We start from the raw sequence: 16,130 nt of genomic DNA on the forward strand, positions 1-16,130 counted from the left end.
TGTGTTTGTTAGAACATTATTTCAGAATATCTGCATACTATAAGGAAATTAGATTCTTGGAAATTAACAATTGAATTCTAGTGATATTTGAGATTCCCCTTTTTTTTAATTTTTCTATTTCAGATAATCTTTGTGTAAACCTTGCATTTTTCTCTTTTGTTCTCTCAAAAACAGTTAATTTTTACTAACTCTCTGGCTATTCTCTGCTATATCCGTGTATAAATACTACCTTTCTCACTAACGATGCTTATCATGAAGGATTTGACCATTCTTTTATTTTAGTTTTATTTCTATTACAGTTTTCTTCCAGTGTTACCTTCATCTTCACATTTCTTAAAATTCCAATCACAAAGCAGTATTTCTTTCACAAATATAAAAACACCAGTCTTGTTCTTAAAACTAAGTGTGGTTTTTCCTTTCCCGGCTAATATCTGAAGTGGTATAAACAGTTGTTATTTCTTACATATGTCCTAAATTGGTCATGTTAAGAAGGTCTGAAAAATAAAAAGTGTCACCAGGATACAAATACCACTGCAATTTTGTCAATTCACAGGACTTTGGCCATACTCTTCATATCTTTACCTCTTTTCCTTTCCTGTGTTTATAACCACTGCCTGCACCCCACCATTCACCAAAACAGAGCTTCTGAGTTCTTCTCCGAGGCTACCCACATTCAGGTATTTATGACATAGTTGATATATGGACTATGTGTCCCCAACCATCTTTTTCCTAGCTCAGCATTTACTATATTTAGCCTTTATTTGTGATTAATATATGTAGCTAGCTTTATAGCTTTGAATTAAAGAGAGAAGCTGAAATATGAATAAAAGAGGAAAAAGGATAGGGGCACTTGGGTGCCTCAGTGGGTTAAGCGTCTATCTTGATCTCAGCTCAGGTCTTGATCTCAGGGTCGTGAGTTCAAGCCTCCACAATGAAATATGCACTTGGCATGAAGCCTACTTAAAAAAGAGAGAGAGAAAAGGATTTATAAGGAAAACCTTATTAGGTTTAATAAATGAATTAAAACTTAAATCAGAAAAAGTAATATGCCAAGAATCTTGGCCTAACTTGGGCACAGTCTTTAAGCTCTAAGTATTGCACAAAAGTTATTCTATATAGTGGGTTTGTGGAAGGGAAGGAGGGAAGGAGAGAAAGAAAACAGTGAAAAGTAAGACAGCCTGGCTATTCTTGGAATCGGTTCCTGGACTGAGGATAGACTAGATATTCATGCCTCTCTCACTATGTCCTTAAAAAATGTGCAGGAAACAATTTAGGTTTGCTAAAACATCATGGCAAGAAATTACTCCTGAGGGTCCCTTCACATGTTCAACATCTGTCTTCCCTTTAAAAACTATGTAAGTCTTTCTCAATGAACCACCTTGTACAATATACATCACTAAACATCTGGCTAAATGAAACCCATTATACTATTAAAAACTAAACCAGGATTTGCCAATAATATGGTTCACCTGCCTGGTCTTCCTCAAAGTTAGATACATGTACTCCGAATATAATTTTCTATATATATAATATTATAATATATATAATTTTCCATAATTTGTCTACATATATAATTTCTATATGGTTTATTCCTTACTCAAATGCTTTATATATATATCAGGTAATACATTGCGTCAATCAGTATGACATTTTGAGATGGTTTATTACAGTTTGGCAGTTTAGGAAAATGTGAACATAATCTATGCAACCAGTCTAATAAAATAGTCTCAAATGAGAACTAAGGAGACATAGATTAACAATTATATAACATATACACATTCACATACACACACACATAAACACAAACACCAAACACACGAGGTCTTTTGTTTTTTAAAATACTATTATCCTTTTGATTTATAAAACATTTACATGTTTAACATGAAATACTTCCAGGTTTTGATGCGAAACGATTTATTAGACTGTAAGAATTCTTTTCAGATTATGCATCCCTCAAAATATTCTATCTGAAATATTATGGTATTTTCTTCTCAGTTATAGTTCTTTAAATTTTATCTTTTACCTTTAAAAACTCTACTAGAGAGGCACCTGGGTGGCTCAGTTGGTTAAGCATCTGACTTCAGCTCAGGTCATGATATCATGGCTCATGGGTTCAAGCCCCGAGTCGGGCTCTGTGCTGACAAATCAGATCCTGGAGCCTGCTTGGGCTTCTGTGTCTCCCTCTCTCTCTGCCCCTCCCCCACTCATTCTCTCTCTCTCTCTCTCTCTCTCTCTCTCTCTCTCTCTCTCTCTCAAAAATAAATAAACATTAAAAAAAATTAAGGGGCTTCTGGGTGGCTCAGTTGGTTAAGTGTCCGACCAGCTCAGGTCATGATCTCACAGTGAGTTTGAGCCCCTCGTCAGGCTCTGTGCTGACAGTTCAGAGCCTGGAGCCTGCTTCAAATTCTGTGTCTCCCTCTCTTTTCTCTATATCCCTCCCCCACTCATGCTCTGTCTCTCAAAAATGAATAAACGCTAAGAAAAATTTTAAGTTAAAAAAAATTTCTACTAGAGCAGCAAAACTGGAGTGCTTTAATCTCTCACAACACTTACATTGCATATATGAGAAAAATAACTGTAACACATGTTGTAATGCTTCGCTTTTTTCCATTTTTTTTTTTTGTTCTTCATTACACATTATCAGTCAGACTTCAGATGCAATTGTACAGAGCACACTGGAAGCTATCAGCAATTATTGCCCTCAAGGTTTGACTAAAATGTTGAACATCTCTACCAGAAATGCGGAAACACAGTTCCAAATTTAGCCCATCTGAAGTTACCACAGCACTACAAACTGAAGCGAGGTTTTTCCTGGAACAATTGTTCTGCAACTTGCTTTTCTCCCCCTTCAGCTTATTTCACAATTATTGTCTTCTCCTCACCATGTGTGGACTGCTTCTCCTACTACTCCAAGGCACCTAACGACATTTTTCCTAAGAAATAAAGGGAATGGAAAATGCATCATCAGTTGGCATTTAGAATCCTGTAGCAATTCCTGTCTATCTCCACTGTTCTGTAAACCGTTCTCATCTTCAAAGAACTTAAATTTGGGCATTACAAATATATGTATGTTGTTTAACACTTAAAAATCTCTGCTCTTTTATTCTTGTGCTAGTATTAGTTACTTGAAGAGAGGTTAAGTTAAAGATCTTTTTAGAATGAAGAAATAATAGAATGAACTTAAGTGAATCCTAGGAAACATTAAGGTGTAAGATCTCTGTTTTTGCCCTTTCACACACACACAAAAAAAAAGAAGATAGTATTTGTATTTTTCCATCACAGAGTTTAATCCGGAATGTGAATAGAAATGACACTGCTGACAGTTAGTTATAATAATGTGGTTAAATGTACTCAGTTTGAAAAGCTGAAGGACATCCTTTTAATTGCCTCCAAAAGGCGTTGATTTTAGGTATAAATTGACCGGGGTAGCTTGAACTCAGTCACTGCCGAGAGTCTTGTGACCATGCATACGAACAGAAATTCTTGCCACTAGTCAAGTTCCACATGTCATATGTGAAAATAAAAATAAAAAATGATTAAAAACAGCAATGACAATACTTGAGGAGAAAGAAATGAAAGTAAAAATAGTAGTAAATGTGCCCTTGGTTACACTATCTGACAAAGGACCCAAACGTTTAAAAGAGAGAACCTGGGTGTTTAGTGAGAGGCTATTGCTGCAAAAGACAAAGTATCAAAGAATTGAAAGACATTGTCAGAAGCTACTAGACTGGTGGTTCTCAAACTTGGCTGAAATTTAAAATCACCTGGGGAGCATTAAAAAAATAACAAATACCAGTGCCTGAGTTCTACTCTCAGAGATTGTTCTTATTGGACTGTTCTATTGCGACTTCAACAAAACAAAGAGCAGTAGTTTGGCCTTTGGGGGAACTATATGATGGTTTTCTGTAGCTGTTTCCTCTGAAGTGTCCAGAATTTCCTTACCCATAAATAAAGCCGACCCATACTATGAACATGAATTCCACTCTCCGCTCTTTACAAAGAGATGTATTAAACAAAGGAGGGACGCCTGGGTGGCTCAGTCACTTAAGCATCTGACTTTGGCTCAGGTCATGATCTCACGGTTTGTGAATTTGAGCCCCGCGTCGGGCTCTGTGCTGACAGCCCGGAGCCTGGATTCTGCTTGGGGTTCTGTGTCTCCCTCTGTCTCTGCCACTCTCCCACTCACACTCCTGTCTCTCTCTCTCAAAAAATAAAAATAATAAACATAAAAAACAAATGAATAAACAACTACTCATATAATAGTTTCCTTACAAAACTGTTCTGGCTACCTCGAGTCTGTACACCTGGCTCTGGTGCTGAGAGTTTTGGAGGCTTACAAACCAGGAGAAGCTGCTTTTATTCAGCCCTGATTCTCAAGCTGTGTTTGGTGGGACCAGAAGCAAGCTGGTGACCCTGGCATCACTAAATGGGCAAGTGCACTTCTAATTCACATGCCCTTGGAAGAATGTTTTCTTCTCTTACTTCAGGTTTCTCATCTCTAAAATAAATGAGCTTTGACAAAGTCAGAATTAATGTTTTTAACAATGCTCAGATTGTCCATTCCATTTTCTTTTCACATCTTTGGCTGATGGTGAACACATCATTCTCATTGTGGAGAATAGAAAAAGTTATTGAAAAAGTCAACGATGTCTTTTGTTTCACCACCAACATTTTAGCATACTCTTTTCCAATCATTTTTCTTTTTTTTATTATATGAAATTTGTTGTCAAATTAGTTTCCATACAACACCCAGTGCTCATCCCAAAAGATGCCCTCTTCAATGCCCATCACCTACTCTCCCCTCCCTCCCACCCCCCCATCAATCCTCAGTTTGTTCTCAGTTTTTAAGAGTCTCTTATGCTTTGGCTCTCTCCCACTCTAACCTCTTTTTTTTTTTTTTTTCCTTCCCCTCCTCCATGGGTTTCTGTTAAGTTTCTCAGGATCCACATAAGAGTGAACACATATGGTATCTGTCTTTCTCTGTATGGCTTATTTCACTTAGCATCACACTGTCCAGTTCCACCCACGTTGCTACAAAGGGCCATATTTCATTCTTTCTCATTGCCACGTAGTACTCCATTGTGTATATAAACCACAATTTCTTTATCCATTCATCAGTGGATGGACATTTAGGCTCTTTCCATGATTTGGCTATTGTTGAGAGTGCTGCTATAAACATTGGGGTACAAGTGCCCCTATGCTTCAGTACTCCTGTATCCCTTGGGGAAATTCCTAGCAGTGCTATTGCTGGGTCATAGGATAGATATATTTTTAATTTTTTGAGGAACCTCCACACTGTTTTCCAGAGCGGCTGCACCAGTTTGCATTCCTACCAACAGTGCAAGAGGGTTCCCGTTTCTCCACATCCTCTCCAGCATCTATAGTCTCCTGATTTGTTCATTTTGGCCACTCTGACTGGCGTGAGGTGATATCTGAGTGTGGTTTTAATTTGTATTTCCCTGATGAGGAGTGTCCAATCATTTCTCAAAGAATTATCTAGATTGTGTGTGTATATAGTTGTAGGTACAAAAATTAATATTCATAATATAAGGTTGCATTAAAAAATTGACTGAAATTGAGAAATCAAAAATAATCTTACCACTAACAATCAAATATTTTGAGGACTTCTTTCTTCTTTAATAGTTATAACAAAAATATTTTCCAGTACCCTGCAACTTTACAATACTATATTTTAACAAATGCAAAATGTTCCATCTTATAAATTTACTTAGTTCTTACCCTACTTTTAAACATTTCAGGTGCTTTCAGTGCTTTTGTAGCCATAAATAATGTTATAAGAAACAACTGTGTGCCTTTAATTACCTCTAACTATTTCCTTGGGCTAGAGTTTTGGGTTTGTGAGTTCAAAGAGTATGAATATTTTGGAGTTCTTTGTTCATATTGCCAAACTAGTTTTCAGGTTGTGGGTTTTTTTTTTTAATATATTTAAACTTCCTCTAACAGCACGCAAAAGAGCCTTAGGTGCCACACCCTCACTAAAATGGTATCACTTTTTTGTTCAATTGTATACATGAATGAAAGATTTACTTCTAAACCTGTTTTCTTCATTCTCCCAAGAAATAGTCTCCTCCAGTCAGGCCAGCAGTAGAAGCTGTGAAGAAACCACAGATGTTTACAGCCAAATAAAGATGTGCTTATGGCATAATGTCTTACTATTTCTTAAAGGGCTTTGGTCCCAATATACTTATGAAGAATAAACAAAAGAATGTTTTTTTTTTTATTTTAACATTTGGAGATCTTAAATGATCAATTTCGCAGTTTAAGAAAAACCGGATGATAAACCTGAGAAGGTAAAAAAGAGCAGAAATAGTAAAGCTGGAAGGTCATCAGATTTTTCCCTTTTGATTTATACAAGTTTTTTGTTCATAAGTTATTATGAAAGTGCCAATTGTGAAATATGTCTTCCCTGGAACATACATCATTTCTACAATTCCGTTAAGTGACTTTCTCATGGCTGCAGAAATAAGAATGGAGACCCACTTGCCCGCCATTACAGCCTGTGTTAAGCAACACTAAGTTAACTATGCCTTCCTGGACTTAAAAAAAATTGGTATTTTTAAGAAAAAAACAATCCAGTTAAAATTTTATTCATTCAAAAAATATCCTCTTGCAAAGCAACGAAGCACCAACTTAAAATTCAACACGTTTTATATTGCCATAAAAAATGATAATCTAACACATTAAATCTTATCACTTATGGTAGCCCCACAGGCCTACTGTTAGCCAATAATTGCTTCATAATTATTTTCTATCCTGAACAAGGTGAGCAATAAGATATACCACTCAAGAAATAAAGTTTATAAAGTCTACATTTATTCTTCTTATAAAATGAAAACTACCCCTAGAGATCCACTCCTAAATGAGCACTTTAATAAAGATGTTTTTCCAAAGATGTACAGTGTTCATATATTTCTAATTTTACTTCAAGTTAAATAAAAAGCATTTGTTTTAACCATTATATACCAAAAATAAACTATAGAAAGAGTATAGTGTAAAACTGGGCAAGTTTCCCTGTGGCTAAGTACGCTAAAGCTGAAGACAAGTTAATCACTGAGAGAATGGAGGAGAGGACCTACATATGCGCTATGCCAGCAAGGTGACCGAAGGCTGGACACCCTGGCTCCATCTTGGATACTGAGAAGTATGTGGTTTAGGACTGAGTCTTAGATATGCCAGTGTTCCCTTGATTATAGTCATGCCCATGGATAACATTTCACATGAAAATCCCACTTCTCACAGATACTAGGCAGTCCTACTATCTCCATCAGGGTTTGCGTTTCAATAGAGCTTAACCCCTCTCAGTAGGGCAAGGCAAACCTAAAGAGAAGAGGAAGAGAGGGTGAGATGATACAGAAGACAGATGAACTGTCCCTTCTCATCGTCACCCTTTTTACCCCTTCCCCTCCCCCCGCCCTCCTTCTGATCCCCATGTAGTCAGCAAAACAGACCCAAAATTGGGACCTAGCAGAACCCACTAATCAGAATTAGGACACTGAATCCCCAAAATGATAGTTATGCAGACCGTCCTGTGTTGTTGATGAACACCTACCCCTGTTTCAAATGTCTAATGGTTTCTTTTGATTCTTGAACGCGTTTACAAAATTCACCTTTTCTTACAACTTGTGTTCTACTAATGAGAAAGACATGGTCAACTAATAGGAAGCCATTTTTTTATGTCTGACAAAGTACTTTAATATCTTATACTCTCTGCTTTGTAATATGCAGCCCAAAATAACTTGTATCACTCTAGTATGTGGGCTTGTTTTTATTCTGACACAATGATCAACCTGAAAAGGTAGTGAGCTCCCCATCTCTAAACGCACACACACACATAAAAGGCGAATTGACCTTCATGTGAGGATGGTTGAGCATGGATTCCTAAATTCAGTAAAAGACTGGATGAAATAATGTCTACATTGCATTTCGACTCTAAGAATTCATATATGACAACTATTTCCCAAATTATTGAGATGACATAAATAAAATATATAAGTCTGCTGAACTGGAATTTGAAACTGAAACTTCTGGGAACTCAAGATTAAATGATTCCTAATGTAATGCTTAATTAGAAAATGAAATAGTAAGGAATACTCACTTATCCATTCTGTTCTGACCAGATTTCTAAGTTAGTGGCAGCGTCAGCAGATTGTACTTTTTAGAGCCAGTATAATGTTCCTTTTTCTAAAAGCAAGTTTCTAGTTTGTTTCTCACTTGCCTATAGAAGCCCCATAGAAAATACTTAATTTCTGGCTCTTGGAAAGTTCTATCATAGTCAGCCCTTAACACAGACAGTGCCTTGCACCCAGTAGGTACTACACAGAAGGGTATGGATTGAATTGAAGAGCCTAAGACAGAAAGTCCTTATCCAATCCTACCTTGAAATGTCTTATTTTGTGCTGAGGAGTAAAAAATGTATCCTGATGGAGATCTAATTAGACCGTGAAAGACGAATAAAATACAATAAGGACCAGAAATAGTAGCAATTCAGTTCCTTTCTGTGTGGAGAGAAGCAATCCTCCACCTACATTTTTTTCCTCACAGAAGAAAAATGTGGCCTGTAGCTTTAGTATTCTGCTGAAACAGAGAGTGGGTAAGATGGAGAAGCAGCACACTATTGGCCTGGAATCCAAAATTGGTAGATCTTTACAACTTACCAAAATGTAACAGAAAAAGAAGAGAAGCCCTTGGCCCTCTTAATATTTAAGGATAATGTACATCACTCTTCATCTGGAAAATGCAGTGTCATTGCTCCTGACCTTTTCTCATTGGATTTTTCGAAGCCTTTGTCCATGACCTCTTCTAGCCCCGGTACTGCGACTGTGTTCGTCACTTCCTCCTGGCTACCCCCTCAGAGATCCAAACACCTCTCCATCGTGATAAAAAAAATCATGTGACCCTTCTCCTAACAGCTCCTCTTCCATTTTTTAATTCTAGCAGACCTAAACTTTTGGTTTTTTACTATCACATTGACCCCCACATTCTGATATTCTGCAGTTATGTTTCTGTCCTCATCCTGTATTAATATTGTCTTAAAGTCACAAATGATCACCTGCTCTTAAAGCGATCACCTGCTCCTTAAAGTAGTCTGTGGTTTCCTTCACTTTTGACTGCATTTTCTATTCTTAGCCACTCCTGGCTTCTCCCATGCCTTAGATTCTGTCACATCCAAGGTCTTTTTTTTCCTTAATGTTTATGGTTTGTTTGTTTGTTTTTTGAGAGAGAGAGAGATGGGCGAGGGGAGGAGAGAGGATCTAAAGTGGGCTCTGCACTGACAACAAGAGCCTGATACAGGGATTGAACTCACAAACCGATAAGGGGCTCAAACTCATGAACAGATATGGGGCTTGAACTCATATACTGTGAGTTCACAACTTCAACCAAAGTCAGATGCTCAATCGACTGAGCCACCCAGGCTCCGCTGTCACATCCAAGGTCTTGATTCTCTTCTAGGCTTTCAGACTGCTTCTCCTCTGTGTCTTTCATGAGTATTTCTCTACCTACCCATTCATAAAGTGTGCTTTTCCCTAAAGACCTTTACTTTTGTCCTCATTTTTTCCCTTTCACCTTCGTCCTCAGAGATCCTATCCACTTCCAGACTCCCAAGGATTAAATTGATGGGCCGGCAAATCTTTAAAGAATAATAAAAATATATGTAAGTAAATAATTTTTCCCTGAAAACGTCTCTTCATCTTTTGGCCAACTTTTGTCTTATCTTTGGCCTCAGTGCTGGCCTGGCAGGTGTTTTGTTCTCTATAGTGTTCATTTTCTTTCCTTCCTTTCCAAGTTCGCTTTCAGCCGGTATATAACCCAGGGAACTTTCAAATGGCTTCCTATAGTTTTCTTAGCTTTTAACTCTAATCTCTCTTACCTGGTTTCCATCGCTGGAGCTCTCTCTGTATCTGTGTGCGTGTGTAACATGTGCATATCTTCTTCCTAGCTTCACTGTATACTGCTGCAAGGCAGAAAACATATAACATATTTGCAGTACAACCTATAGACCCAGAAGAGTGACTTACCCATAGTCACTGTTGAATAGATACTAGTAATCATGATGGTAATTGATAAGAACTCAATCCATGTTAGGAGCATGGATAAAGGAATATAGTGTACATTTTCCTGCCTTATTTCAGACCCTACTCTGACCAATATGCTCCACAATGCAGAATCCTTTCCATGTTCACCAACATTTTCCCTTCTTCTTGATTATTTTCACAAATTTCCCACAGATGTAATAAAAATATTTTTCCTTCTGAGTTTTATAGTATGTAATAATGTTATTTAATTTTTGAAACTGAACTACAGATCTTTGATTTGGAGCAAACCCACACACAGTTACATGTGTGTGTTATATATTGTATAATTTTGCTAGTTGTACCATAACAAAGTACTAGAGACTGAATGGCTTGAACACCAGAAATTTATTTTCTCACAATTCTGGAGGTTAGAAGTCCAAGGTCAAGGTGTTGGCAGTGTTAATTTTTTCTGACGTCTCTGTCCTTGGCTTGTAGGTAACTGTCTTCTTCCTATGTTTTCAAATGGTCTTCCTTCTGTACCTCACTGTGTCCAGATTTCTTCTTATAAGGACAACAGTCATATTGGATTAGGGCCCACCATAACTGCTTCATTTTAAATGAATTACTTTTTTATAGACCCTGTCTCCGAATGGTCACATTCTGAAATACTGAGAATAGAGTTCAGTCCATAATCACCGTGTGTGTGTGTGTGTGTGTGTGTGTGTGTGTGTGTGTGTGTGTGGTGAAAGAAAATCAAGTAAAAAAAATACCTTAACATTTTTTTTAATGTTTATTCATTTTTGAGAGACAGAGAGACACAGACCATGAATGGGGGAGGGGCAGAGAGAGAGAGGGAGACACAGAATCCGAAGCAGGCTCCATCCAGGCTCTGAGCTGTCAGCACAGCAACCGACGCGGGGCTCAAACCCATGAACTGGGAGATCATTACCTGGGAGCCAAAGACAGACACTTAAACAACTGAGCCACCCAGGCGCCCCCCCCCCCATGAAAAAATACCTTCTTAAAGACAAGAAACTATAGGAATACATTAAGCTTTGCAGAAGAAAAAGAACCATGCAAAAATTTAGTTAACCATTCAGGCTAATGTCTGAAGAATTCAACTGGGAAGAAACCACAGGACATCAGGGAGGTCGTTGGATCCAACACTGTCTTGGGAAGGAAAAGGAAGCAGCTAATATACCCAGTAGAATTTCAGAAGGTGTTAATCATATCAATTTTTATTCCCTTGAGAAATTCTTGTGAAACTGAGGTAAATATCTGGAATGCACAATCGACAGAGACATATGGAGTGCATGCTTTAATAATATAAATAAGCTTTCTATCCTCTTCGGGAGCATAAGTTATGTTTTGAATTACCTCATAGCACATATGCTGCCCTTGTGTATCACTAGTTTAGCATTCCATGCAGATCCATTTCCCAAAACTGTCCCTGGACCTGGGTCATTTATTGATTGTGTTCGGTCATGACTTTTACTGATCATTTTTAGTCTCACATTTTGGTGGCTCTTTCAGCACATTTTAAAGTTTCCTTGCTGGTATCCCTGCTGTTATTTCTTAGATGACTCATGTTGTAATTTTCCAAACCGACTCTCTTAACAGTAAGAAGAAAAGCATTCACTCCACTAAGACGGATTTTATGTTCGGTGCCATTCTAAACTATCAGTGAAAAAAACTGAACATGTTAGTATTTGAAACAAGTATATTGGGAGCAATATAAAGGGACCCATTTAGACATTAGCTGCCTGCAAAACATCCTTGTGTTGGAAAGACACTCCCCCAGTTTTCCCCAAATCACAGAAACACAATATGACTCTCAGCAATTCTAACCCTTACTGGGAATCCTAAGTACATGGACTCACTTTTTTGCACATCTCCGTGTTTAACATGCACATGCACATGCACACTTTGGGTAAAAGATGAAATATTAGCTACAAGAGATGAACAAACAAAAAGCTGAAAACGTGCATTTGTATTGGGCTTGTTAAAAACACTTATTGTAATGCTCATCACTGAAATGAAAAAAATTCAATGGTAGAAAGAGAAGGAAATTATACGGAGACAGGATTTTTTTTTGTATATTTGTATGAATGAGAGCAATGACTTTTTTCACCTAGGTGAGCATACCCTCTTTCGGATGACAGCAAGTGAGAAAATTTGTGTTAGACAGGGCTTTGTCAAACTATAAATTTACTTCTGAGTTCCTGATACCTACATGGTGTACCTCTCCTTCTTGGGAATGGTCAAGTATAATAGTGACATTACTAATGCTTGCTTTTTGTGTACGTGAAGTGTGGGGACATAAAAAAGAAAACATGCTGGGAAATAGTATGGTAGTATAAAATTCACCTATCTGTCCCTTGGATTCACAGGGAAACACTGATGGAAGAGCACAGGCAGAGAAGGGGGGACAACAGGTGAAAGGTAAAGAAAGGCATCATAGTTAACACGGGGGTTAATGTGGTCCAATTTGAATTTATTTTGAGAGAGAGAGGGAGCAACAGGGAGAGGGGCGCCAGAGTGGAAGGGGGGAGAGAAAGAATGTTAAGCAGGTTCTATGCCCAGTGTGGAGCCTGCCTCAGGGCTGGATCTCATGACCATGAGATCAGGACCTGCTCCAAAACCAAGAGTTGGATGCTTAACCATCTGAGTCACCCAGGCACCCCTGAAACTCTTAAAACATGTGAAAGTGGAAGTTTGTGAGTTCGTTCACTTGGCAGGCACGCCTTGGGCAGACAGAATAAATAGAGGAAAGAATGCAGAGAAATATACCATGTCAGGACTTTGTAGAGGAAGCCAAGGCCTGAAATTCAGGTAGACTGGAGGAGGATTTGTTTGCACCATATATTAAGGAGAGAAGAAATCACACACTAGGGACTAAGAGGAGAGTGGAAGGTAGGAAACAAATAGAGGGCAGGTGCCATCCTTACAAGTAGATAAAGAATGAATTACCGGAAGTAAGGCAGGGAATGAAGAAGCTGGATCAGGGGACTATAGACAAAACATAGTCAGTGATACATGAAGCTATATTTGGACCCATGTACCAAAAGTGATGTTTGAAAGCAATAGGAATGTGTCTTAATCTCTTGTAAATTCATCTCTGGTAAAATAGATCATCTTTCCTGTTGTCTATGAGCCATCACTGTCTATTCATTTCTTCCACATTAATGAGAAAATTACTCAGGTTTCACTGGGTTGAATTGGTAGTGTTTTAAGATTGATCTTTTAATAGTCATATGGCTCAGTCCAGCTGAGTCTATAAATTCTGAACTCACTCTTATAATCCTTTCTTAAGAAAAATGCCAGGACTATTCTTTTTGATGTCTATATGAATTTATTTTTCCATTGTAAGTATTATACTATCAGAATCCTAAATATTTTATATATCATACAATACAAAACCTACACTGCCTATAAACAAGTACATACAAACATGTATGTGCACGTGCATAAAATCCAGGTAATTACAAAATAAAGACATTGTACTCATTTCCTATGAAAATCACACATATGTAGATAACTACACTTGTAAGCATAGCTTAATGTATCAAGATGTTGAATCACTATGCTGTATACCTGAAACGAATATAATATCTCTGTGTCAGCCATACTCACGTAAAATTTTTTTTAAAAGAAAAATATTCTGAAGTTAAACTAGTGATACAGACCCTCATTATTTTTTACTGAAGGCTTTTCAATTCTCATTTTTTTCTATTTAAATCCTGAAATTCTCACCATTATTTTTTTTTGGACTTTGTTTTTGTCAAAGGAAAAAAGAGATTTTTAGTTACACTTGACATTCACCAAAATCCTTATCCACAATTGAACTTGTAAGATATAGTGTTATTATCAAAATTACTATAAACTGAACCAATATCAGAAATTGTAAGGCATAAAATTACTCCGTTACTTTTAATAATTCTCTCTTTTCTACTCTGTAAAAGTCTACACAATTGTGCATTTTGCAGACCAACTGTCAAACAGCTAAAGATAAATTATTAGTGATTTGCAGTATTTTATTGTTAAGATTTTCAGTGCTTTCTCAATGGTTTCCTGACTTTCAGAGGATTTTTTTTTTCTTCTTTTTCTTCTCATTTCCTACCAGGGTAGCATTTTAAGTAGATGTTATAAATCTCTGCCAAAGGCACATTCATAGCCCTGCTTGAATGGTTTCATTTAGACTAGGCCTACCCTTACTTTTCAAGTTTCTTCAAGATCTTTATCATGGTGAAATAACACTCTGTTTTCATTAAAGAAGCAGGCACAACTTCCTAAGCAGGCCCCCAAAGTAACTAAATATAGATGATTTCTTTGTTTTTGGAATAGATCCAATATTATACCACATTATTAAATTAACTTTACATTTCTACTTGAAATACAAACATGGATTATTAATAGTTTTTTTCAGGAGATAAGGGGATATTATCTGCATACATATATATAATATATCCACTATTTTAGTTCTATAAATTAAGCATGTTTGATGCCTGACTGCTGTAAACATTTTCTACAAGGGCAAACAGGAAGCCGGCATCTATTTTTGCAATTTTAGTCAAACATCTTTTAAAAGACTAGTGATGAGTATGGTATTTTTCTTAAAGTTTCCAAGACCTCTAATTCAGGCCACAGATATTTCTTTAAAATGCACCAAATCTAGCTGGGAAATATATTGAGTCAGAGATTCAGAAAGGGAAAACCGGAAATAGAAATCTTTCCCAGATTCCATTTCTAACCTAGCCAAGTAGACACCAAGAATACTAATTTTTTTCAAAGGTGTCATAATTTTTCAAAATTTTAGCCTGAAGGCAGCTATATACTATTCTTCTTGATCTGTTTCACGATCAGTAACAATGGTTTATTCATGTGGTTATAAGTGACAAGGAAATGCATATTCTAATGACTTACAGGATTTTTTTCCAGGTGAACAGATTTCTTAACAGACATATCTGTCTTTTGGATGAAAGAAAGAAAAAGAAAGGAAAGGAAAGGAAAGGAAAGGAAAGGAAAGGAAAGGAAAGGAAAGGAAAGGAAAGGAAAGGAAAGGAAAGGAATCGAAAGGAAAGGAAAGGAAAGGAAAGGAAAGGAAAGGAAAGGAAAGGAATGGAAAGGAAGGAGGAAGGAAGGAAGGAAGGAAGGAAGGAAGGAAGGAAGGAAGGAAGAAAAGGAAATAAGGAAAGAGAAAGAAAGAAAGAGAGAAAGGAAGAAAATTAAGTGAATCAGAGATGACATAACCTTTCTCTTTCAACATTTCTTTTTGTAACATCAGTCACTCTGTGCTTGCTATGTAATGATGAAAAACAACCACTTTCAGTTTTATAAAGCTTCTATCTTCACAAAGCCCCCTTTTCATGAAGCATAACCCTGCCTTTATAATTATGCGTGTGGTCCAAACTACAGGTCCCATTTATTCTTGTCACTTTAATTTTTTAGTGTTTCAAATAATAGGAAAAATAATTTAGTAAGATTCACAAACGCTAATCTATAGATACCTCCTATAGATTTTGTGATAGATCCTGAAGGCCAAGACCTGTGTTTAGAAGCTAAGGGTATGTGGCATATACTTTTACAATGTATGTTTGTACTTCTGTTCATTTATGAGTACAAAAATGTCAGTCAGAGAAAGGACAACCTCTCCACCTCTTTGCCCAGTAAATAGCAGAACTATCTATTTTTATTTATCAACGCTCCCCTCTCCTCAGCTGAATGTTTATACAGTTATGATTTACATGATCCTATGCTCTTTATGTAATAAAAATTCACATTAAAATTAGACTTTTACCCAAGTAAAGTGAGAAATTAGTGGCATTTCTGACTTTAAGTGATGTTACTATTATTTCATTATATTCTAACAGGTGTATGAAAGGTAATTTAAAAGTCCCTGTCTCATTATAACTCACATTTTGTAATCCTAAATACCAGAATTAAAATGTTATGAATGAATTGCATCCCTTTGAAGGACATATACAGTGATAGTTTATTTTTATTGCATCTAGGAATAAAAATAAAGGGAAATAACTATGCAAGTGTGTGTGTGTGTGTGTTATATTTTTCTTCTTTTTGATTTCCTTATTTATTTAT

The 16,130-nt window shown here is 36.8% G+C and overlaps 1 protein-coding gene across 1 annotated transcript in view; it reads left to right on the forward strand.

Moving 5' to 3' along the window:
• KCND2 (potassium voltage-gated channel subfamily D member 2) overlaps window positions 1-16,130 on the forward strand; it is a 481,739-nt gene that overhangs the window by 310,322 nt on the left and 155,287 nt on the right. The window lies entirely within an intron of this gene.

This window comes from Panthera tigris, chromosome A2, assembly GCF_018350195.1.
Source record: "Panthera tigris isolate Pti1 chromosome A2, P.tigris_Pti1_mat1.1, whole genome shotgun sequence".
Classification (NCBI taxonomy): domain Eukaryota; kingdom Metazoa; phylum Chordata; class Mammalia; order Carnivora; family Felidae; genus Panthera; species Panthera tigris.